This window comes from Lynx rufus, unplaced genomic scaffold, assembly GCF_022079265.1.
Source record: "Lynx rufus isolate CCGP_SWC_20201006 ecotype Redwood Valley unplaced genomic scaffold, mLynRuf1.p SCAF_16, whole genome shotgun sequence".
In the NCBI taxonomy this organism is placed as follows: Eukaryota; Metazoa; Chordata; class Mammalia; order Carnivora; family Felidae; genus Lynx; species Lynx rufus.
The window spans coordinates 56,214,051-56,237,256 of record NW_025814830.1 but is presented as its reverse complement, the minus strand read 5'-3'; the positions used below and the strand labels follow the sequence as shown (position 1 = coordinate 56,237,256).

At 51.3% G+C, this 23,206-nt stretch overlaps 1 protein-coding gene across 4 annotated transcripts in view; it reads right to left on the bottom strand.

Moving 5' to 3' along the window:
* The window catches only part of BANP (BTG3 associated nuclear protein), a 115,295-nt gene extending 92,696 nt beyond the window's left edge, over positions 1–22,599 (bottom strand). For all 4 annotated transcript variants that reach the window (XM_047078899.1, XM_047078902.1, XM_047078903.1 and 1 more), the window contains exon 1: positions 22,523–22,599. The gene's annotated coding sequence lies outside the window, so the exon portion shown is untranslated. The remainder of the gene's footprint in view (positions 1–22,522) is intronic.
* Positions 22,600–23,206: the final 607 nt, after the last annotated feature.

Here is a 23,206-nt window from a genome sequence, read left to right as displayed (position 1 = left end):
ACCAGAACAGTGGAGCAAAGGACAAGACGGACGCTGCCACATGTCCCTGGACTGCCGGCCTCAGACTTCCTTATCAGAAAGGAAAATAACCAACCACCTGCTCTGAAACAGCGTATTCTGGGATCTGTAATGCGCAGCCAGGCTTGACCTAAGTGTTGCGCACCGAAGCCGTTCGCGACGGCCCTGGGCTCAGAGGCTCCAGGTTAAACTAGCTGTCTCATAAAGGGCTAATGGAAAGTTTTCAAACGCCCAGTTCAAGCTTTTTCCTGGCCTCTAACAGTTCCGCGAGCAGCTGAGGAAAATACTCCAAACTCTCCATAAAATCCTGCATCCCAACGTCTTCCAAATGAGGACACCACACGTTATCCAAGTTGTTTACTCAAAATGGTTCTGTTGCCAGGACAGAGTCACTTAAAATTCTGCTAACAGGGAAGGTTTGAATAGAAAAAACTAGGGCAAGAAGCCCAAGAAAACTGGAACAGAGCGATACATGCGGTTGCCATTTTGGCAAATTAAATTTACCATTTCTCAGAAGTCCTGGAGACAGTCCAGTCTTAACATAATAAAGCAGCTGGACTGAGATTAATGTACAACAATGTCTCTGATGGCAACGACTAGTCAGAACCTTAGCAAGCCCATGAAGACAGCGTCTTCCCTGGGGCACAGGAAGGAGAACCCTCCGACCACGATCAACGACCTAAGCGCCTGAACTTCGGGGAACGAGAAAAGAAGTGACGGCAGGCCGTCCGTCCCGTCAACCGCTGCACTTGTTAACGGGAATGACACTGCTTCAATCACACGGACCAAAATGGAAAGATCCCCAGAACACAACACCAACGGAAAGGAATATAAGAGGAAAATCGGCCGACAGCATGTACACGATCCCAGTTCGGCTTTCTAACAACTGCGCGCTCCCTCGCGTGTGCGTGTGCGCGCGCGTGCGCGTGTAGTCACATGTCTGTGTGTGTGTAATGCACACAAGAGGCCTGGAGTGATCACGGTGGACCTGCTGGTACCCGTGAGGGAGGGAGGGTGTAGATGACACGGGCTCCCTTCATCCTCTGTCCTTCCCGAGGGCGGAGCTTTCTGTAGGCACGTTATGACGATCACCGTGAAATGCTTTCTCTACGACAGAACAGTACGTGGCCAAGGCCCACGGCATCAAATCCCGACAACACGAGGGAGCCGCCTCAGCCTGCAGGGAAGTGGCATCGGGGACAGTCCTCGCCATCCTTTCTCCTCTCCCTTCCAAGTCCCGGCCCCTCCTCGCCTGGGCTCGGCGGGCCACCTCGCCACCTCCCCCAGGGCTTCCCTGTGGCTCCGTGGGCACCCCCCCACACGCCGTGCCCTCCTCACAGCCCCTCCACAACAGCTCTGGGCTTACTCCCAGAGCTACTCCCCCAGCCCCCCATCTCCGTTGCTCTGCTCCCCTCCAGAGCACAGCCCCCCAAGTTGCTGCCTAGACTTGCTGTCTTCATCCCCTCTAGAACCCAGACCAGCGGTCCCCTCTCCCCCCACCCCCCCCCCCCCCAGCCAACCGCCCAGGTGGGTCCTGTGCTCCTCGCCCGCAGCACCTGCACGGGCTCTGTCCCGCCTCCTCCACGCGTCTCCTGGCCTTCCCTTCCCTCTGTGGAGGTCGGCGTCAGACGGAATGCCCGGCTGGGGGCAAGGCCTTTCTCGGTCCTTCTGGAACACCACCTGCATGCTGATGGCGCAGGCTCACCCTTCAGCTCAGACCTCTCAGGTGAACTCCAGACCCACGAAGCAAACAGCCTCCCGACACCACCCCTGGGAGTCCAGTCTCGACTTCGACGTGCCCAAACCGCACTAGACCCCCACTCCACAACCGCCCTGCTCCTCCCAGACCTTCCCTGTCAAAACCTCCAGTCCTCAGATCTTGTCCCTCTTAGAGCCACTCTGTGGGCAAGTGTCTGGCTTCCTGCGCGCTGGCCTCGTCACCTCACATCTGGATTTGTGTGCTGGCCTCTGCGTGGGTCTCCCCGCTCCGTCTTTGCCCCGTAACTGTTCCCAATACCCAGTGAAAAAGCTACTTGGACCGCGTGAAAACACATGTCAAACTATGCCCCTTACCTGTTCAAAGCCCACCAAAGCCTTCCTGCCGACTCAAGTGCTTGCTGGAGTGCCAGCCAGCACCCTCCGGGGCCCGTCAGGCTCTCCCCACTGCTGCTTACGGGTCCCTGTCCAAGGTGGCCTCCCCACTCAGCAGGCACCCGTTCAGCTCAGGGCCCCGGCACTCCAACACCTGCCCGCCCCTACCCAACGCCAACTTCCCAGAGACACTGAATTACACCCACTCAAAACCCACCCCCAGCACCCGCCTCCCTGCTCCCCTCTCCTGCTTCGGTGCACAGCACTGATGGTCCACCTCACTACATGTGCTAAATACTTACTTCGTCTAACACCTGTCTCCCCTACTGGAAGATGAGCCCCACTGGGGCAGGAAGTTCCATCACTCTGTCCCCTGCCTAGCAGAGGCTGCACACTGGAACGCTACGAGCCCACTGTGGGGTTACGTGCCAACGCACAACTGGGAAGGTCAGCATTTCCACTAAAAAACCACAGAGTAAGCTCTTCAAAGTACTGCCTTTGTGTCTTGATCTCAATAAGGACTCAGTAGGAAGAGCCTGCAATTATCGATCTTGTGGTCATGAGTTCAAGCCCCACGGTGCGTGTACAGATTGCTAAAACAAGAAATAAACTTCAAAAAATAAAAGAAAATCAAAAAGGACGAGACCACAATGGAGTCATGAGTCTGTTTAGTTTACGACGGCCAACTTCATACGAATGGCGCGCTCAGTCGTTAACAATGAAAGTATGAAAAGCCGCTCATCACTTGTCAACAGCAGACACGAGCAGCCGTTCCATCAGCTGAAATACAGAACTGCACATTTATTTTTAATTCTGCTAACTTTTAAATATTTCGGATCCCCATAAAATAAAACCACAAGGCCATTAAAACAGGCGTAAGAGACAAACTGCTGTATTTGAGCACACACACAACTTTGCTTTAGCAGTAACAGCTAAAAAATAAAATGCTACAGGCGATCGGCTCTCGTTACGTGAAAAAACACAGCAAGGAAAAACCACCAAATAAAGCCTCCCTGTGTTGACACAAGGACCTTCCCAGTCACTGCGGGAACAACACATGAGTTGTCTCGCTAGGGATGTCACACGTACGGGATTTATTTTCTCATCAGTTGTTTCAGGGCAGAAATTGTTCACAGAGCCGTTTCCGACATTAACCCTCGAGCGAAGCCTTGATGCTGAGTGTGATTTGGACGAAGTTGTTTCCGCACAGCCTCCCCGGGCAGCGACCTGACTCCGGCTACTACAATTATTTACCAGCCATCAGAAGCACGCAGAGGGGCCAGTCTAAAGAGACACAGTCGGCGGAGGCCCCTACCTTGCAGGCCCTTGAGGTCTAGGGACGAGGACACGAACTGAGGGTTGGGAGCGTCCCGGGACAAATACATGACAGTCTCAGGACGCCATGACACGACACAGACGCTTGGGACCAGACAGCAGTGCCGGGGAGGACCGCTACCGCTGAGGCACTACCGCACGCCGGCCGCCCCAGCCCGCCGCCCGCCGAGCCGCCACCTGTCACCCTGCATGGCTCCTGTTGGAGGCTTCGAACGCACGTGAGCAGGAATGTCAAGCCCACCACGCCATCAAAACCACAACAGGGATTTCCATCCCCACGGAAGGACGTGGCTAAGCAGCACTCGAGGCTAAATCTCCAGAAACAGGGAAACCTCCAGGAAACTGAAATCATTCCATTTAGTCAAATCCTTTTGGATGGAAGTAGTACAGTAATAAAATAATTAAAAGCTGGTCTGCGGCAAGCAAAAAAAAATCAGTATTTATTAAGCTGAGATATGTGGAAAAAACTCTGCTCGCTTCCTTTTTCCCTCCGAAATCCGTGCAGGCAAAGGACGAACTGGGGAGGAAAGGGACATAGTTCCATAAAAGGTCAGGGGCCAGATAAACAAGGACACTGGGAAGCAGGAAATCCTTCTTCCCAAGGTTTTCACTTCTGGGGAAAACCCAGCCCACTGCCCCTCGTGTAAGACAGCCCCCCCCCGAAATGTGTTTACATTTAAAATGAGACAAAGAAGGCCAGTTAAGCCTCAGATAGCAGATCCTTCCTCTTAAGGTTAATATGTTTGGCTAAACGTGCACTTTCACTCTTCCTTTCCAAAAACTACAGACCTCCTCAAACATCAACCACGACACACGAAGGAGAGGTGGCTGGATTCCAGCCGCTCCCACAGCCCCCACGGCCCTAGTTCACACACGCACAGCACCCAGGACCCCCTTTACCGCCTTAAAGTTAGTGAGGCCCCCGAAGAGTTAATGCTTGTATGGGTGTATCTATCAGTAGTTACCATATTTGAAATTAGAACAGAAAATGTTTGAATATTTCTTTATTCGTTTGAAATTGTAAAAATCAACATATTCCATGTTAACGTACGAGATAGTTTCCAAGACAACAGCAGCAGCAAAATCTGAGCAAGAAGAGGGCCACAGCGCGGCATATTCACAAATGTCTAATGTCAGACTCCCTGGGAAGCAGCTGGATCCCCCCACGCACATCAGCTCCCAATCTGCTGCCCTAGAACGAACCACCCTGGTTGACACACATGAAGAAAATTCACCCTCACGCAGAGTGCTGCGGGGGCAGTATTTTACCAGCCTCTTCCGGCACCTGTGGATATTCTTTCTTAATCCAACAGCAAAACTCAACTGGCGTTTTATTTTTCTAAAGTCATGTTGCATTGAAACCCTGTGAGTGAACATTTTACTTTATTGTTTCAAAATTCATTGGTCTGGGGGCGCCTGGGGGGCTCGGTCGGTTAAGCGTCCGGCTTTGGCTCAGGTCATGACCTCACAGTCTGTGGGTTCGAGCCCCGCATCGGGCTCTGTGCCGACAGCTCGGAGCCTGGAGCCCGCTTCGGATTCTGTGTCTCCCTCACTCTCTGCCCCTCCCCCGCTCACACTCTGTCTCTCTCTCACAAATTAAGCATTAAAAATTTTTAAAAACAAAAAATAAAGTTTCATTTAAAATAAAATAAAATAAAATAAAATAAAATAAAATAAAATAAAATAAAATAAAATAAAATAAAATAAAATAAAATAAAATAAAATAGAATAAATTAAATTAATTAAATTAAAATCCATTGGTCTGTCTTGCACTGTCAATGGATCTTTTACCCAAGTGCAACTTTGTAACATCACGCACGGAACATTCCAGGTGTAGTTTATCATGTATTACCAAAAGCATCACATTCACTAACACTGATATCAGAAATACCTGTAAGTGGGGGCGCCTGGGTGGCGCCTGGGTGGCGCAGTCGGTTAAGCGTCCGACTTCAGCCAGGTCACGATCTCACGGTCCGTGAGTTCGAGCCCCGCGTCGGGCTCTGGGCTGATGGCTCAGAGCCTGGAGCCTGTTTCCGATGCTGTGTCTCCCTCTCTCTCTGCCCCTCCCCCGTTCATGCTCTGTCTCTCTCTGTCCCAAAAATAAATAAACGTTGAAAAAAAAAAAAGTTTAAAAAAAAAGAAATACCTTTAAGTACTGAGAAGCTATCAGGATCTTGATGACAGATACACACTTCCCAAAATTCCTATTCCACTTGAAAGTGCAAATTTTCTCACCAGTAATGGTGCCACAGTGGCTTTCCTTGAAGCAAAAGGCTAACTTAATTCATTCAGTAAAGGGGCACCCGGATGGCTCAGTGGGTTAAGCATCTGACTTCGGCTCAGGTCACGATCTCACAGCTTGTGAGTTCGAGCCCCGCATTGGGCTCTGTGCTGACAGCTCAGAGCCTGGAGCCTGAAGTCTGCGTCGGATTCTGTGTCTACCTCTCTCTCTGCCCCTCCCCTGCACACACTCTGTCTCTCTCTCAAAAAATAAACAAACGTTAAAAAAATTTAAAAAAAAACTCATTAAGAAATACCCTCGGGGCACCTGGGCGGCTTAGTCACGACAGCTCAGGTCATGATCTTGCGGTTCATGAGTTTGAGCCCCGCGTTGGGATGCTCTGTCCCGCCCCCCCCCCCGCCCTCCCCACCCTCTCTCTAACATTGAAAAAAAAAATGCCCAGTTTGTCAGCTGTTCTTTTACGTGGTCCATGAGAAAACACAGCTAGTTGAGCTAGTAACACAAGTGCAGAAGGGGTGTCTCCAAGGCAGGGCTCCGAATCCGAAACACCGCAGAAGAACTTTCCATAACCTTCCTGTGTTGTCATACTGAGAATGAAACAGAGGCGTACTCGAGGGCTGAGACTTAATAAAATGAATTTGACTGCTTCCTCAGGGACATTCTTAGGTGAAAATGGCTGTTTTTAATTGCATGGCAGTGAAGAAAACAAGGACCCAGCCGCGGCCGGGGGCCTGGCCTCTGTCGGGCCCAGGCCGCGGCCGCTTTGCCACATCAACCCTGCACCATCGGTGCAAGTGTCAACCCACAAAAAAGACAAATGACCTCTTAGGATCATTATGAAAACCATTTTGACCTCAAAGAGCCCCCGGCAAGGCCTCAAGTCACCCATGTGGCTCCTTGGACCACACTTTGACAAACAGTGCTTTCAGATATCATAGCTCCAGAAAGAAAGCAGAAGAACCGTGTATGACCTAAAGTGAACTTCAGATGTCTGCTATAAAATATAAACCATGAGTGCAATTACAAGCAACTCTCACCTGATTTACCAACTGCCAACGATAAACGGGAAAACACTCCAGAAGCCTGTATGTGTCTTGCCATAAAAATTTTGGTGCTGGGGCGCCTGGGTGGCGCAGTCGGTTAAGCGTCCGACTTCAGCCAGGTCACGATCTCTCGGTCCGGGAGTTCGAGCCCCGCGTCGGGCTCTGGGCTGATGGCTCAGAGCCTGGAGCCTGTTTCCGATTCTGTGTCTCCCTCTCTCTCTGCCCCTCCCCCGTTCATGCTCTGTCTCTCTCTGTCCCAAAAATAAATAAACGTTCAAAAAAAAAAATTTAAAAAAAAAAAAAAAAAAAAAAAAAAAAAATTTTGGTGCTTACATTACTGCATCCATATTTTACTTCTTCCTTGGTAGCTATAAATTGTTCACACTGTCAAGGATTTACCCCGACAACACACAATACTACCTCTGCCAGAGATGCGCGAGTGTGAGAATGTACGACGGACTGCAGGCCTGGGAGCCATCGCCTCATTTCTTAGTCCTGGGAGGAATTTTAGCGAGTGTCTGCGAACTCTTGTACGCGGCCGCAAGTGATCTCGCACTCATTCACTGATCCTTCAAAAAAGAATCACTAGGCACTGTGCTAAACAGCCACTCCAAGAGAAGAGAGCAGTAACTACACGTGACAAATGGGCTCCCCCTGGATCTCCCGCTTAGCTAGCGCTAAGAACAGGCCTAGGCAGGGGTGCACCGATGAGGCAGCTCCCCCAGCCCCAGTGGAGACCTGAGGGAGTCGGCAGAGGCAGGAACGAAAGGGATACAGGTACAGGTCTACTGGCCGGAACCCCTGAAAAGTCCACGGCATAAAACTGGGAGAGGCCTGCTCTCAATTAACCAAGACAGAGACCTGCCAGACGCAGCGAGGTCTTGGGGGAGGCAGGGGGTCGTTAGCCACAAACAAATTTCAGGGGACATTTAAATATGGGCAGTGTCGGGGTGCCTGGGTGGCTCAGTCGGTTGAGTGTCCGACTTGGGCTCAGGTCATGATCTCACGGTTTGTGAGTTCGAGCCCCACGCTGGGTTCTGTGTTGACGGCTCAGAGCCTGGCTCCTGCTTTGGATACAGTGGCTCCCTCTCTCTCTGCCCCTTCCCCGCTCATGCTCTGTCTCTCTCTGTCTCTGTCTCTCTCTCTCTCTCTCTCTCTGAAAAACATTCAAAAAAAAATTTTTTTTAAATATATGGGCAGTATCTTCAGTGACACTCAATACTGTTCGTTGTTTAGGTATGACTATATAAAGGAATGCCCTTGCTCTCAGGACATGAGCGCTCAAGCATTTAGGGGTGAAATATAGTGGTCTCTCTGCTACTTTTTTTTTATTTTTTTTTTCAACGTTTTTTATTTATTTTTGGGACAGAGAGAGACAGAGCATGAACGGGGGAGGGGCAGAGAGAGAGGGAGACACAGAATCGGAAACAGGCTCCAGGCTCTGAGCCATCAGCCCAGAGCCCGACGCGGGGCTCGAACTCACGGACCGTGAGATCGTGACCAGGCTGAAGTCGGACGCTTAACCGACTGCGCCACCCAGGCGCCCCTGCTTTTTTTTTAATTAAAAAAAAATTTAATGTTTATGTTTGAGAGAGAGAGACAGAGAGAGAGAGAGAGCATGAGCATGGAAGAGGCAGAAAAAGAGGGAGACACAGAATCCGAAGTAGGCTCCAGGCTCTGAGCTGTCAGCAGAGAGCCCGACGCAAGGCTCCAACTCCGGAACGGTGAGATCGTGACCTGAGCCGAAGTCGGACACTTAACTAACTGAGCCACCCAGGCGCCCCTATGCAACTTACTTTCGAAAGCAGGAAAAAGAAAAAAAAAAAATAGAGGGCTACCAAAAATTACCAAAATGTGTCATTCTCACAATATTTCAAACTTTTTCATTATTATTTGTTGCAGTGATCTGTGATCAATGATTATGACTCACCGAAAGCACAGACGATGGGTAGCATTTTTTAACCATAAAGTATTTATTTTTTATTTTTTTTGAGAGAGCGCACGCGCACACACAAGTTGGGGAGGGGCAGAGGCAGAGAGAGAGAATCCTCAGCAGGCTCCACACTCAGGGCAGAGCCCCATGTGGGGCTCGATCTCAGGACCGTGAGATCACGACCTGAGCCGACATCAAGAGTCAAGACGCTTAACCCACTGAGCCACCCAGGCGCCCCCACAATAAAGTATGTTTTAATTAAGGTACGGACATTGTTTCTTAGACATACTGCCAGTGCACACAAGTCAACTACAGTACGGAGTAAACAAGTATTCGGGCCGGCAAACCCAGATCCCGACGTGACCGGCCGGCGTTACCGCGGCACCCGCCCGACTGCGGTGGTCTGGAAGCCAGCCCACAGCGCGTCCGAGGTGTGCCTGCCCACGCGGATGCAGCGCGGCCCAAACACTAACCCTCTGTGAACCGAGACGAAGGACACACACCTGTGTACTCACGGCACTCTTCCGGCACCTGCTCCCTAGGTTCCAGTTAGGGGACGCGGCACAGAACGGCTGATCGGAACATGCTCAGGCTGACGGGCCACGCCGTGCCTGGAGCCCCCCCGTCGCCGGACACAGCCCCACGTCGCAGCGCTGTGCATTGCTGGCAGCGGGAGCCACCGGTGCAGGTAGCTAGAACGACCCGGGCTATCGGCGCAGGGAGCTGATAAAAGGTCTTCAAACGAGTAAACGTTAGAAAAAACAAAAGCAAGACCCTGCAATCCACTCTGCTGCCCACCACCTACCATCACATCCCTCCCGTGCCAAACTCCTAAAGCACACTCTGGAAGCCACCCGAGCGCATCCACAAACGAGGTCTCTTCCCTCTCCCTCGGAACCCCAAACAAACAACATGGTTTCCAACCTCACTGTCAGCTCTTCTCCAAGGGCCCAGACGGGAGCCCGGTATCCGTTCCTGACTGCCCTTCCGCACCACCCCTCCCAGGTCTCGTCTCCCTCTCTCCCGGCACCTCTGCCCTCCTGCGAAAGCTCCCCACCTTTCCCTGCAGAGCACACCCACCCCCCTGGGGCGCCACCGAGGCCCCTCCCGCCTCCCAGGAAGCAGCACCTGGGACGCTGGACGGACGGAAGGCATCATCTCCCAGGGCTGCCGGCAGGCTCACGCTTCAATGACGGGGGGCGACCCCATCCCTCCCGAATCTGTCCCCCACCTTGCCCTCACGCCTCGTATTTCAAACACGCCACGGCCTGGGACAACAAAATCCACCCAACGCTTCCGCCACTGACCTCTGCCCGAGCCAGCCCCCCACCCCCAAGCAGGCTGCTCGAGGAGGTCCCGCCTCCCGGCGCCTCCCACAAAAGACCCCGCAGACAGTTGGGAGCTCTCGCTGCTGTTACCCTCACTCTCCGACCCTCACCAGACCCTAGGGCTTCTTCCCGCTTGCTGATTCTGACCCGACTTCCTCCCCCTTCCTCCTCCTCTCTCCCGCTGCACCTGGTCCGCCGGGGGGCCGCTCAGCTGGCCTCCCCCCAGTCCCTGCCTCTAGCCCCTCTGACGTGCAGCATCGTCTCCCTGTGACACTCTGCGGTTGAGCCCACTGATCCGGCAGGCCGAGCGTCCCCTTGGTCCCTCCCGAAGCCACAGGCGGCTGGGGCAGGAAGCCGGTCCTCCCTCATCCGCCCTGTATGACACTCTTCCAAAGAAGGTTCGTCCTCTCAGAGCCCGGCTCCAGCGCCTCGCATGGCCCTCCTCGGCTTCCCCTTCACCCAGGTTTCAAACCTTCCCCAGTCTGGCTCCAGCCTGCCTGCCCATACACGACCTCCTCTAATTCATCTGCCCCACAAACGCGTGCGAGGTCAAATACCACCCCCCCCCCACCCCTGTTGCCGGACAGCCCTCGAGCCAAGTCAAAAGAACAGTATTTTGTGACACGAAATCATATGAAACTCAACTTCAGCGTCCCCAAAGAAAGCCTTATCGGAACCTGGCCACACCCAGCTGTTTGCATGTTGTCTACAGCTGCTTAGGGGCTGGGAGGGCTCATCCGGCGCTGAACCTCTCACTTTAATATCAAACCACTGCAGTGTGCACCGGGCGGGAACCGCAAGGGCTGCGCTGGGCACGCGGGAGCCGCCCACAGGTACCGGTGAGCGAAGGGGTCCCGACGACCCTGTGAACACGCGATCCCGAACCTCGCGTCTCCAGTCCTTGGCTGGACAGCTACGTCAGTCCTTCAGCTACAGGACGGTACAAATCTTGGCTTGAATCATCTCATGGGGGACGAAAAGTCAAAAGGAAGCATTCACCCCTTGGAGAATGCAGCTCTAAGGCAGACTCTCTCCTATAAGTTGACCGACTTGAACCTCTGTCGTTTCGGTCAAGACAGACAACACTTAGAGGTGTGGAGATGGGGCAGACGGCACGGCCGATTTTTGTCCCTCCAGAGAAGAAAGCCATGTTTCAAAGAGATATTCTACTGGTTTGATCATCTACTGGGTGATCATATACCTAAATCCAGCTATGGCGCATTCTATGAGACTGAATTAAAGGTAAAATTAAACACTTAGAGTCCTTTTCCCATTGACGTATGTTCGTTCATACAAGAACTATTGGCCCTAAGATTGTAAGAATCCGTACCCGCTGCAAATTGTTTAAAATCATCTAATAGAATTTAAAATTCTCAATTAAGTATCATGAAGTAACAAACAGTACGCACACATTACAACACCGTGTAATAACAGAATCCATCGCCGTTTACAGTAAGGAGTGCGGGAGAAGTCACTTCCCTGGAGAGAACAAGAGGGTGTCTGAACCCTAAAAGCCTACATGGACGGCGGTCTGTGGCGTCCAGACCGGCCAGTTCCTCACGGCAGAAACACAAAGGCCATTGTGGCTTCTCGCATTTACAAGACACGTGTACTTTACAAGCACGGCCAGGCTTTTTCTTAGCAAGTTTACTAATTTCGAATACCTCTGAGTTCCTGGCCTGGTTCTAAAATTCCAAGATTCTGTGATGTAAGTTTACCACAAACAAGATTGTGACTTTATGCACATTTCTGTCAGTGAAATCAGCACCATATGAGCTTGACAAGCGTAAGAAGATGTGGGGCCTGGAAGGTAATGTGACAACAACAACTCCGTGTATTGAGTTCTAAGCACCATTATGAGCACTAGGGCATTTTTTTTCCAAGTTTATTTTTTGAGAGAGAGCGTGCGTGCACACACACGAGCTGGGGAGAGGCAGAGAGAGGGGGGGACAGAGGATCCTAGACGGGCTCCCACGCTGACAGCAGAGAGCCCGATGTGCGCCTCGAACTCACGAACCTCGAGATCATGACCTGAGCCGAAGTGGGACGCTTAACCGGCTGAGCCCCCCAGGCGCCCCAGCAGTAAGGCATTTTATCTTCACACCTGTTGGTGCAGGTCACTGTGCCCCCATTTTACAGGTAGGCCCAGCCCTAAACGCTTCCCTTATGTGACAGGCATCATGAACAGTTATTAAGGGAAATGAGACCACAGGGCCCTGAAGAAGGGGGGCTGGAGGGGGGGCAGGAAGCAGAGTACTTTCCACAGACACTCGTCTGTGTCCTGCTAACCGAGCCCGCCCGTTATCCATCGCTCACATTTGCGCTTCCTCTCCGGTCAGTCCTTCGGCTACAGGACATTCCAAATCTTGGCTTTAATCACCTCATGGGGAAAATCAAGTCAAAAACTTGGACACCGCAGCTCCTCTCCTTGTGACACACTCTGCCGCGGAGTCCATTGATCTGGCAAGCCGAGCGTCCCCCCGGTCCCTCCCAAAGCCACCCGTCCATCGTGAGCTCCCTCCAGAAACTGCCATCCTTGTATCGCCCGCCCGCCTCTCCTACTTCATGCGGCGTGCTGTGAAGCCTGGGGAGGAAGGCGGACAGCAGTCCGAGGGTGAGGATACTACAGCGTCCTACTCTCCTCTCCCTACCTCGCAATTTCACAGAAACCAAACAAAACCACTAGCACGTGCCTAAATGTTAAGGGAATCTGTAACCCTAGCCAGGCAACATAAAAACAAAAGAAGATTAACTCCCAACTTGAGCAGTCGTTAAAATAAGTAACAATGACAGATGGCAGAGGCAGGGACATTTCCAGAGGTTTCTGACCCACACAACCTGTCAAGCAAGTGCGACCCCTCCGAGGCAGGGCCGATAACCAAGGAGAACTATTCACAGGATCCGGAACGGAAAACAGACCAAAGCCTGAGGAGACTGGCCAGGTTGTGTCATAGACACTGGCTGACCCAAGCACAGCCCTCACGAGGGCTCGGTGGAGGCAGACGCATCCCACGCCACCATCACCGTGGGGGCCAAGAATCTGTTTACACTCTTGGTACTAGATACAGCATCCTGGCACTGTTTTCCTTAAGATCAGAGTTCTCGATGTGTAACTGAGGACAAAACAAAGAAGGAAAGGAACTGTACTTAGAACCCCAGAATCAACTGGATCGGGTCTAAGACAGAAACAAAAGTCCATGCAATCAAAACGTCCATGTAAAGCATGTATCCTAATTTTTGAAAGTCACATCTGTAGTCACATGTCTGAATCAAACTAGGATGCCTTCCCACTACTGCTCAAGAACACCAGGAAGCCTGTGTGAGACGCGAGGAGTTTGGATTTTAGGCTGCAAACAGCACTAGGCCCTGAAACTTGGTGAATGCTGGGCTAACGGCTTCACAAGTGCTCAGATCTGCCCTCCACACCAGCCTCCTCCTCCTCTGCAGGAGACATTCAAGAGTCTGCCCTGAGCCAAACAACCAGGACAAGGTGATCTGGGTCTCAGACCCCAACACTCCCCCTCCTCGAAACCAGCCCACACAACATAAGTCAATCCTATTAGCAACAGAGCCAAAATACATCTTTGGGGAGGACTGTCCCACCTATGTCGGAAGAAGTGCTACATGGAACCCAAAACTCCAATCCAGACAGGCGCGGGGGAACCCAGTCAACTGGAACTCCAGTCACAAATGCGGACAGGGACAGCAACATAGGAGCCAGGAACTGCTTGCTACATGCTAAGACAATTCCAAATGAAACTTATTTTTAAATGTTAAGAAAATCTACTTGCTACACTAAAAAAATTTTACTTTGATTAAAGAAACGTGACATAATTTAGCTGCCTTTCAGAAACGTTTTCACCCTGGGCCATTAACCTGACTTTCAGGAGGGGAGGATGAGGGGGGCGGGACGAATTTCAATGCAGAAACCCAAAATATGTATGCTCTGATTAAACACACACACACACACACACACACACACACACACACACACACAGATCCAGCCCTGAGTAGGTACTCCTGTAAAGTAACCCTTAACGTGCCCAATAGGGTTATATATACTTGAGGGCAACCTTAGGTAATTTAACCTTTTTGAAAATAACTCTAGCAAATGATACCATGTAAGGTCAGGTTCATTTCGGACTCACAATTCTAGCACGTTCTAATCACAGCTCATTTACACTTGGAACTAATGACCTGAGTGGACTTTTGAAAGAGCTATGCATTCGGCCTCTCGGCTGAGTCTCCCACTCCTCTCTCAATAGAAGGGCAGAAGGAAAGGATTATTCAAAGTGACTTTTGTCAGCAATAAATTTGCACTTCTGATTTTATTAAACTTGCAGTTTGTGAGGAGTGTGGGCCTAATTTATAATTACATGGGCCAGGGCAAATATTCTTGGGGAAAAAGATTCATCAAAGTGCATGCAAGAATCCCTTTTTCTTTTGCTATCAAGGACATTATTGGGATGACTAGTAAAACCTGAATTAGATCTGTTGCTCAGATAAGAGATGTATCAACGTTAAATTCCAAATTTTAATAATTATGTTGTGGTTGTATGAAAGAATATCCCTGGTTTTTAGGAAACAGCCACATAAGTGGTTGAGTAAGAGGACATCATTATCTTACTCTGTACAGAAAAAAATACACACATATACAGCTGTAGTGAGGAGAGGTGATAAAGCAAATACAGAACAGTAACATCCGAGAAGACTGTTATAATTCTTTGTACTATTCCTGCAACGTCTAAGCCTGAAAACACCCAGTCCCTAAGAGGTGCCGAGGCTTTTGCTCTCCAAAGAAAGGCAGTGAGGACAGAAGATTCTCATCTGAAGGTGACTTTGTCATCGCTGTATTTCCGAAAGGCTGCCACCCGATCCTTCCTTTCCAAGTAGACTTTTCTAAAATGAACTAATAGCGTCTGACCTACACTCTCAGTGCCTTCAGCAGATGAATGAGACGGCTTGGAGGACTTCTTCCAGATCACCCCAAAGTCTCGAGGTCTGCATTCGAGAGCAAGGCGCTCCCAGGGAACAGCACAGCAACCTGTAAGATGAGGACAGTGCGTGAACAGCACCTGGCACCGGCTGAAGTATTCCTATCATCTGTTACTGAACCCCCAGCTTTGACTTATTTCTCCAACTTGCATTAGCACTTTTAAGTCTAGAGCCTGGAGATTCACAAACTGTAGCCCACAGGCCAAATCCTGCGTTTTTGTAGATAAATTTTACTGGAAAACAGCGACACCCATTCTGGCCTCCACCCTCCAAGGGAAAAGCTGAGCAGTTGTGACAAGAGACCCCAAAGCCAAAAAAATTTATTTAATCTGGGCCTTTACAGAAAAAGTCTCCTGACTTCTGCCCTAGAGCTCCCAAGTGTTTAGTGACATTTGTGGAATCTTTAGAATCTCGAAACTGCCTTGAGACTGCGGGGTAAGGAAATCAGAACTATTCCTGCAGAAGAGTAATCTTGACCTTCTGGAAGAGGGGCCTGCGCGACCACAGCACGGTTCGGTTGCCTTCAGGTCCCGGTGATCCTGCTGCTCCAACTCCTGCTGGCTGTAAGGAGTGACTTCTGATTCACATGAGGGTGGATCCAGAGAAATCCCAACGAGGTACAGCAGGCCGAGTTCTCGAATGGTCCCCAGAACTCAAGACGCAAATCTAACCGCACTTTTTATTAGCAGCTATGCTTGAAGGGAACCCCAAGCAGTATTCATCTGCTTTCATCACACGTCACCCCGTCAGCTTTTCTCCTAGCATAGCAGGATTGCAATTTTACATAAATTTAAACTGCACAAATCTAAAATAACCTATTAACCCCTCACTTTGCAAAAAACGTGAACATTTTTTGCAGCCACTTTTAGCAGGTAAACAGGACGCTCAGCTTTCTTTGTCCAATTCTGTTTAAAAACACACGGGGTGTGAATTAACACGGCTTCGGCATCTTCAGGGAAGCATTCTGGCACAAAAGGCAGCCTAATGCAGCACCTTGCTCCCGAGGACCATCCCTGGCTCCTGCCGACGAGTCCACAGGATGGTGTGGCAGCAGACAGGCGCACCCCAGCCATCTACCTGCCGATGGATCACAGGGCCGAACCGCGGTGACAGCAGGAACCAAAGCCTGGGTCCACGGTTCCTGATCTGTCTTTGACGTGAAGATGCCCGAGGCTCTGGCCACACCCACCGGACCCAACTGCCACCCAGGGAGTCCAGCAGTACACACACATCAAGTTTTCACTGCCAGTGTCATCCAAACCCCTTTCTAGAAAGTTCAGAAAGGTTAAGCCACGCTTCAAGTTATTTGGTGATTTTCTACCTTGTGAAAAAAAGGAAAAAAATCACTACAGACCACAAGCAGCAGTTTTTGAAGCTCAGAATACAAATCTTTATTACTAAACAGTTTGTCAGTACAGGCTTCTGGCCACAGTTGCTTGATTGGCTCAACGCATCCCAGGTCTCCTGACAGCATTCCCACCCGTGAGGGCACTCCCTACCTGGGCCCCCGTCCAGCCCGCCTGCACTTTCAGTGCCCTACGTACGCTCGACTATTTTATCTGCTAATACAAGATAATTTAGGACAAGGAAATGGTAGTCAATTTCCACATATACATTCATACCACCTATCTACTTTTTCAGGGACTCAATTAAAACATGTTCTCATCTCTGCCTTCCCTGGCCCTTCCTGTTGGATATTCGTCTTCCACGCTTATGCACTGTAAGCGACCTGACCTCCTGAGGTATTCTGGGGCACCATGGAGGTAGATGGCCCAAAACATTCAATTATATTGGACACTTCTTGACCGTGGGTAGAAGTGAAAGGTACAGAAAAGTTAATTCAATATAGGAATCGATTTCACGTGATGTCACTCTATTTTGGACGTACCGTCCGCGTGTGGCTTAAGAAGTTCATGCTCCCATCACAATTTAATTCAAGAACAATCACAGGTTTCAAGGGATGGGAGGCTCCAGGTGCTGCCCCCAGGCTCTGCTTCCTCTTAAAGAGGCACACACCGATGCTCTATGATGAGGATGCCACACCTCACCACTGCACTGGGGGGTGAGGAGTCCAGAACTTCCTCCAGGGGGGGCAGTGCGGCCACAGCCCTGGACAACGGACAGAGCCAAAAAGGTGAGGCAGGTAGCATGAAGTTGAATTATCAGCTGAAGCTCTAACATGTAACTGGTTTCACAACATGCACAAGATGAAAAAGGGAAACCTAAACGTTATTTGATCGCTACCCTGAAAAGCAGGCAGGACGGGACTGCCGTTTCCAATTCTTGTGGACGCGCTAAATGAGCTCCAGGCACTGGCCCCCAGCAAGAAAACAAGGGTAGCTTTTTAGGAGCAAACTGCAGGGCGCTGGGGCCCGGTCCCCCAGGTCACGATTGAGCCCTGCGGTGGGCTCTGTGCTGGCAGTGCGGAACCTGCTTGAGGTTCTCTCCCCTTCTGCCTCTCTGGCCCTCCCCACTCACGTGCGCATGTGCACTCTCTCAAAATAAACTTCACCAAAATAAAAAAAAAAGAGAGAGAGACAGAGCAAATTGCAACGAGATCCCACTCAATATTTGCTCTCAAATTCCCTAAAACTCCCCCTCACAGCCCCAAAAGTGAACATTTCAGAATGCTTCAAAGTACTTCCAATAAACAATCCATTACGTGATGTTTTCATGACCATCATATACGTGAAGTCAGAGAACACAACAATGATCTTTATTTACCTGTTATAGGGAGGACTTTTTAAATCTTTATCTGAGACAGTCTCACCAAAAACCTCAATGTGTATTTTCCCCCAGGAGCTTCTTCAAAATGAGAAAAATGTTTGTTTTCCAGATTATAAATAGCTAAACTGGTAAAGTTACACGCACATTTTAAAGTCAGTCTTGTGGGTTGTGTATTTAATGGTACCGCTAATGTTTTCAGAATTTATACAGTGTAGGTGAAGATCACAGGAAAAATGAAGACTAATACTCTATGCTGGGTGTTTTATCAATAAACCATTAACATAAACTCACCTAGGACCTGTGCCTGAAGCATCCATTTACCAATCCACAAAACGGGACTGTGGTGATCTCTTATTCCTTGGCACCCATCTAGGACAGGAAGTATTTCCGCAGCGTCAAAGTGCATATACCACACCTGCCATCTTTGCAAATGCAAATTCTAAGTCTTTCCCGGATTTTCGAGACCTGGACGCTTCTGAGGAGCAACAGTTAAGATTTTGGTGACTGTCTCTCAATCTGGGTTCACGTGACCGCACTATGGGCACGCATTTCTGTCTCAGTGCAGGACACAGTATGTCTTACTACTGGTTAAGGTGGTATCTGTCAGGTTTTTCCACCGTGAAGTTACCATTTTTCCCTTTGTGATATATAAACCTCTTGGGAGAGATACTTGGGGCTATGTAAGTATCACAGATTGGAGGACACTTCAGGAGACATGACAACTAAATGCAGAGTGGGATCCTGGATTAGATCCTGAAACAGAAAAAGGACATTAATGGAAAACTGATGAAATTCAGTTAGGTCTGTAATTTAGTCAATAGTGTTGTGCTAATGCTAAGGTTCTGATTTTTAAGGACACTTGATTATGTAAGAAGTCAGCGTTATGGCAAGTGGGTGACAGGAAGAGGGAAGCGCTCTGAACTACTCCCCCAACTTTTTTTTAACTGTAAATTTACTTCAAAGTTAAAAGTTTACAAAGTTGCAGATTCTGATTCCATGTATGCTGGGGGCCTGAGAGTGTGCATTTCTCCCAAACACCTAGAGATGGCAAGGTCACTGATCCACGGACCACTTCACATGGGCCTCGCTGGGCCCTGACAAATGCAGCTGATGTATTTCACCGTGCACAACTTTCAAAGGACAATCGACTAAAATGCGTTGAAGATTACGCTTTAGGGGCGCCTGGGTGACTCAGTCAGTTGAGCACCAAACTCTGATTTTGGTTCTGGTCATGATCAGTTAGTGGGATTGAGCCCTTGGGATTCTCTCTCTCCTTTCTGCTCCTTCCCTGCTCGTTCTCTCTCCCTGTCTCAATATAAATAAATAAAACACGGGGCGGGGGGGGGGAGGGAATAAAAATATTTTGAAAAAATACTGTTAAAAGATTACACTTCAAGTACAGTAATCACTGTTTAACCGGAGGCAAACCCTTAAACTCGGGCATGCTTAAGTGCTATCTTTGTACGAGGACGTGGTGTGAGAAGCCGGTGCGACATGCCAAGACCGAAAGAAGAGTATGAAATCACAACCTTTTGTCTATGGTTGGCCTTCCCCAGCTGAGCCTGGCACTCCTCCAAGGCTGCAGAGCCAGAACCTCCAGCAGGAACGCACCACGTCCGCCCACACTGCAGCGCGGAGATGGCCATGGGGACAATGAGTAGGCCACCCATTCTACTGACAGAAGGCACCCATTACCAAGGCCACAGGGAGGCAGGAGAGCAGAGTGACAAGAATGGGCTCTGGAATTCCTGCTCACAGTGAGAACGAGCCACAATGTGATCTCTGCTCATCCCATTAAAATGACTTTTAATCGCATATAATAAACCCACAAGAAAGAAGACACGGGCAAGGTATTTTGCCAATTTCTGGGAGACTGAAAGGATCTAGGAGGACAAACGAAACCACAACCTGGAGCACATAGGAATGGGTATGGCCAGAGGAGGGCTCTAAGCCTGTGGTAGGCCAGGACACTCGGCGAAGCAAGGGCTGAGCCTGCTCACAGAAGTGGGATCCCTGCATGGAAAAGCTATACAAGAGTCCTCCCTAGACCAGGGGGAGCAGCCCCACATCAAAGGGGTCTTTCTTAAGCTGTAAGACGCAGAGGAAAAGTCTCTGGATTCTGGCACTCAAAGTCCCACACAGTAACAAGTTCCCGATCACCTGAGGGGAGACCCGCACATTTTCAAAACCAGCCCCACAGACTCAGCTCTCTGCCTTTCTCTGGCCTTAGACAACAATAATTACCAATATTTAAGGAGTATTTGCCATATGAAGTATGAAACCTGTATTTTTAAAAAGATGATGGCGACAGTGACACTAGAATAAGAAATCAGAGAATAAAAGAAATGAAAAAAAATCCTTACTGGTCTCCTCAAAGTCGAGAAGATAATGCATTCACAAAACAATAAACTGTGGAGGGGAAAAAACGGAATAAGCTCTTCGAAATTTTCAGTTGTGTTAATAAAAAATTTAAAAGATTGGGCCCTCTCCCAGAAATGAGAATAAAATGACAAAGGAAGAGGAGAAAGATTCAAGGGATCAATCCAAGATGTCCACCATCAAACTAATAAGGACTCCTGAAAGAGTAAAAGCAGAAACAATTCTCAAATAAATACAAAGAGAATTTCCCAGAGCTGAAAGGCAAGCCCCCAGAGGCACAGAGCACTCAAAGTGGGACTCCACATCCTGGGGCACTTTGAGAATGCCCCTAACACCAAAGAGGATCCTAAAGAGTTACCCAAAAGGAATAAGGCTACTTGGCAGAAGGTTCTCATTGAAATGATGAAGAAAGCCATAATTACACATGGAATCTTGAACAAACTCAGATGTACAACACAGGACAATATCGGCAGTACACTTGTCACTGGCCTACAGAGTAATCAATCCAGATCAGAAAAAGAGGACAGAGACCTGGGGAGAAGACGGGACATTGGAGAGATCTGGCATGCTTTAAAATTTAAGACAAAGAATCATGGGAACAGCAAATGCAAAAATACCAAAAAAAAAAAAAAAAAAAGCCATTACCAACAACAGAAAAAACAAAAGACTGCAGGAGAGAGAAAATGCACCACTCGGCCTTGAAGCAAACAGTATTTGTACAGTCATAAACAATTGAACACAGTTAATTCAGGGGGTAGAAAAAATGGCATCTGACCCAAAAAGCGAAATCATCTATCATTACAGAAAGTCGACAATGTGTAAAACTAATAAACTACCAACTTTCGCTTCAGAGCTATGGAAACCTTCCAGAAGGAACATTAAAAAGATTTCTTTGAGGAGACAAACTGAAAGGCTGGACAGGGGACTGCTGCTTCTCAATGTTCAAGTTTTTCACCGACATTTTACTGTGTATAGGACTTTGGTTAAAATATCAGATATACGCAGATATATATGTATATATTAAAGCTCGAACCTCAGACAGACTGAGTTCAAAGCCTTGGCTCTGTGTGTCCTGGACGAGTCTCTTAACCTCTGTGGGCCTCCACCACCTCACCGGATCGCTGGGACAAGAGACACTGGAAATGATTAGCAGTCCCAGCCACAGCACATAACCCACAAACGGCAGCCATTTCTGAAAACTTAAAGCCAACGGACGTGGTCAGCATCCAACATCACGAGAACGTACTCTTATCTTAACTGCGAGACGAGGAGAAAATGGGAGCCAGACATACAGAAAGAACTAGCCTCGCGGGCGGTTTGGGGGTTCCTGCTACCACCGGGCGTCTGTACCCCGGGGCGGTCCCAAGGGCTGGATCTCGAATGGCCGGGTGACCTACTTTCTGACCGCCTGCTCCCCCGCTTCCGCAGGACCACCTGACTACCCCCAAGTTCGCTCCCGTCTCCCGAACGGCCAGTCGCAAGTGTGCCCGAGAAGGGGCCGGCCCCTCCCACCGACCACCTTCCCCGGGCGCCGCCGCACCAACGCCGCCGGGCCCGGGAGCGCCTTCCGGGGCGGGACAGGTAATTCCGAACGGGCCGCCAAGAGCCACTCCGGTCGAACAGACCCAAAGCCGGGCAAAGTCTCGGTCCTCAGACGCCCACAGGCGTGGGCAGCTCTTCCGGGAGCACTCAGGTCTTCAGTGAAAACCCAGCCCCGCGTGAAGGCGGCGTCTCCAAGGTGCTCACACGGTGCAGGTGGGACCGGCATCCGAGGCCGCACTTCCGAAGGGCCACACCAAACAGGCGGGGGGGGACCGAACCCCTAAATCTTCCCTCGCGGACGACCCCCCCCCCTGCTCCGGGAGCCCTCGGCCGAGCGGGGGCGTGCGCTCTCGCTCGCCGGTGGCCCAGGGCACACGCCGGCCCGGAGACCGGCCTGACAGCGGCCACCGGCGCCGGGCTCGCTCGCGGCGCCGTCTCCCCTCGTCCCCGCCAAGCGGCAGGGGCGGCCCCGCCACCGCGCGCGGCCGCCCGGTCCCCCGCCCGTCCCACCGGCGCGGCGCGCGGCACCCCGGGGGGAGCGAGGCTCGCGCGCGGCCCCACGCCCGGCCCGCCGCCGGGAGCGCCGCCGGGGCCAGGGGGCGGGGGAGGGGCGGGCTCGCGGCGGGCGGCGAGGAGAGGCTGACGGGGGCGGAGGGCCCGCGGCGGGGAAGCAGCAGGAACCGGGAAGGGGGAGCGGAGGGCGCCGACAGGGCCGAGGGCGGCGGGCCGTTGGCCGGCCGCGCAGGGCGTCCCGGGCGGGGGCGGCGGGCGCGGCGGCCGGAGGAGGGCGCAGGGAGGAGGGAGGAGGGGAGATCTCGCTCTCGCTCTCGCTCTCGCCCCGCGGGAAGGGGGAGGTGGAGACGCGACCGGCTGCGGGAGCTGCAATTACCGTGTGGGCTGCGGAATTCTCGTGGTGTTTGTCGGGGAGATGCGATAATGGCGTCCGTCCTCGCGAGAGAAGCCGCCGCTCTGCGCAGGCGCCGCGAGTCCCTCCCCGCGGCCCTCCGCCCGGCACCGTCTGCGCACGCTCCCTAAGCGGGGCGCGCCGGGCGCAGGGACGGGGCGAGGGGGTGGGGCCTGCCGCTCGGAGCCTCCCGCGCGCGCTTTCGCCCGCGCCGACGACCGCCGAGCATGCGCACGCGTCCTCCTGCCGCGCCCTAGTTTGGGCCTCTGAGGGTCCTTACCTCCTCAGCGTAAGCTCCGTCTCCGCGTTAGCCCAGTGGGAAGCTGCGTCGGTGGACCGTGAGAGGAATTTACATTTTTCTCTGAGGCCGAGTGAATAGGAATCAGTTCTCCCCTCGACGACTACATATCCCAGACGGCCGTGCGCGACCCGCTAGCGGTGCTTTCTGGGAATCGTAGTCCCTGCGTGTGCGCTCTGCCTGCCGGTACTTGTAGTCTCTCCGTACTCGGGTCTCCCGTCAGGGGCCGCGCCCGCGGCTGCTGGGACTTGTAGTTGAGACGTGGGGGTCGCGGCCGCTGCCGCTGGGGAGGCGCGCCCACCGGTAATAGGAGGTGCCCCGGGCTCCCCGGCGTCCGTCCACACCTCCCGGCGCTCACGAGTGGAAAAACG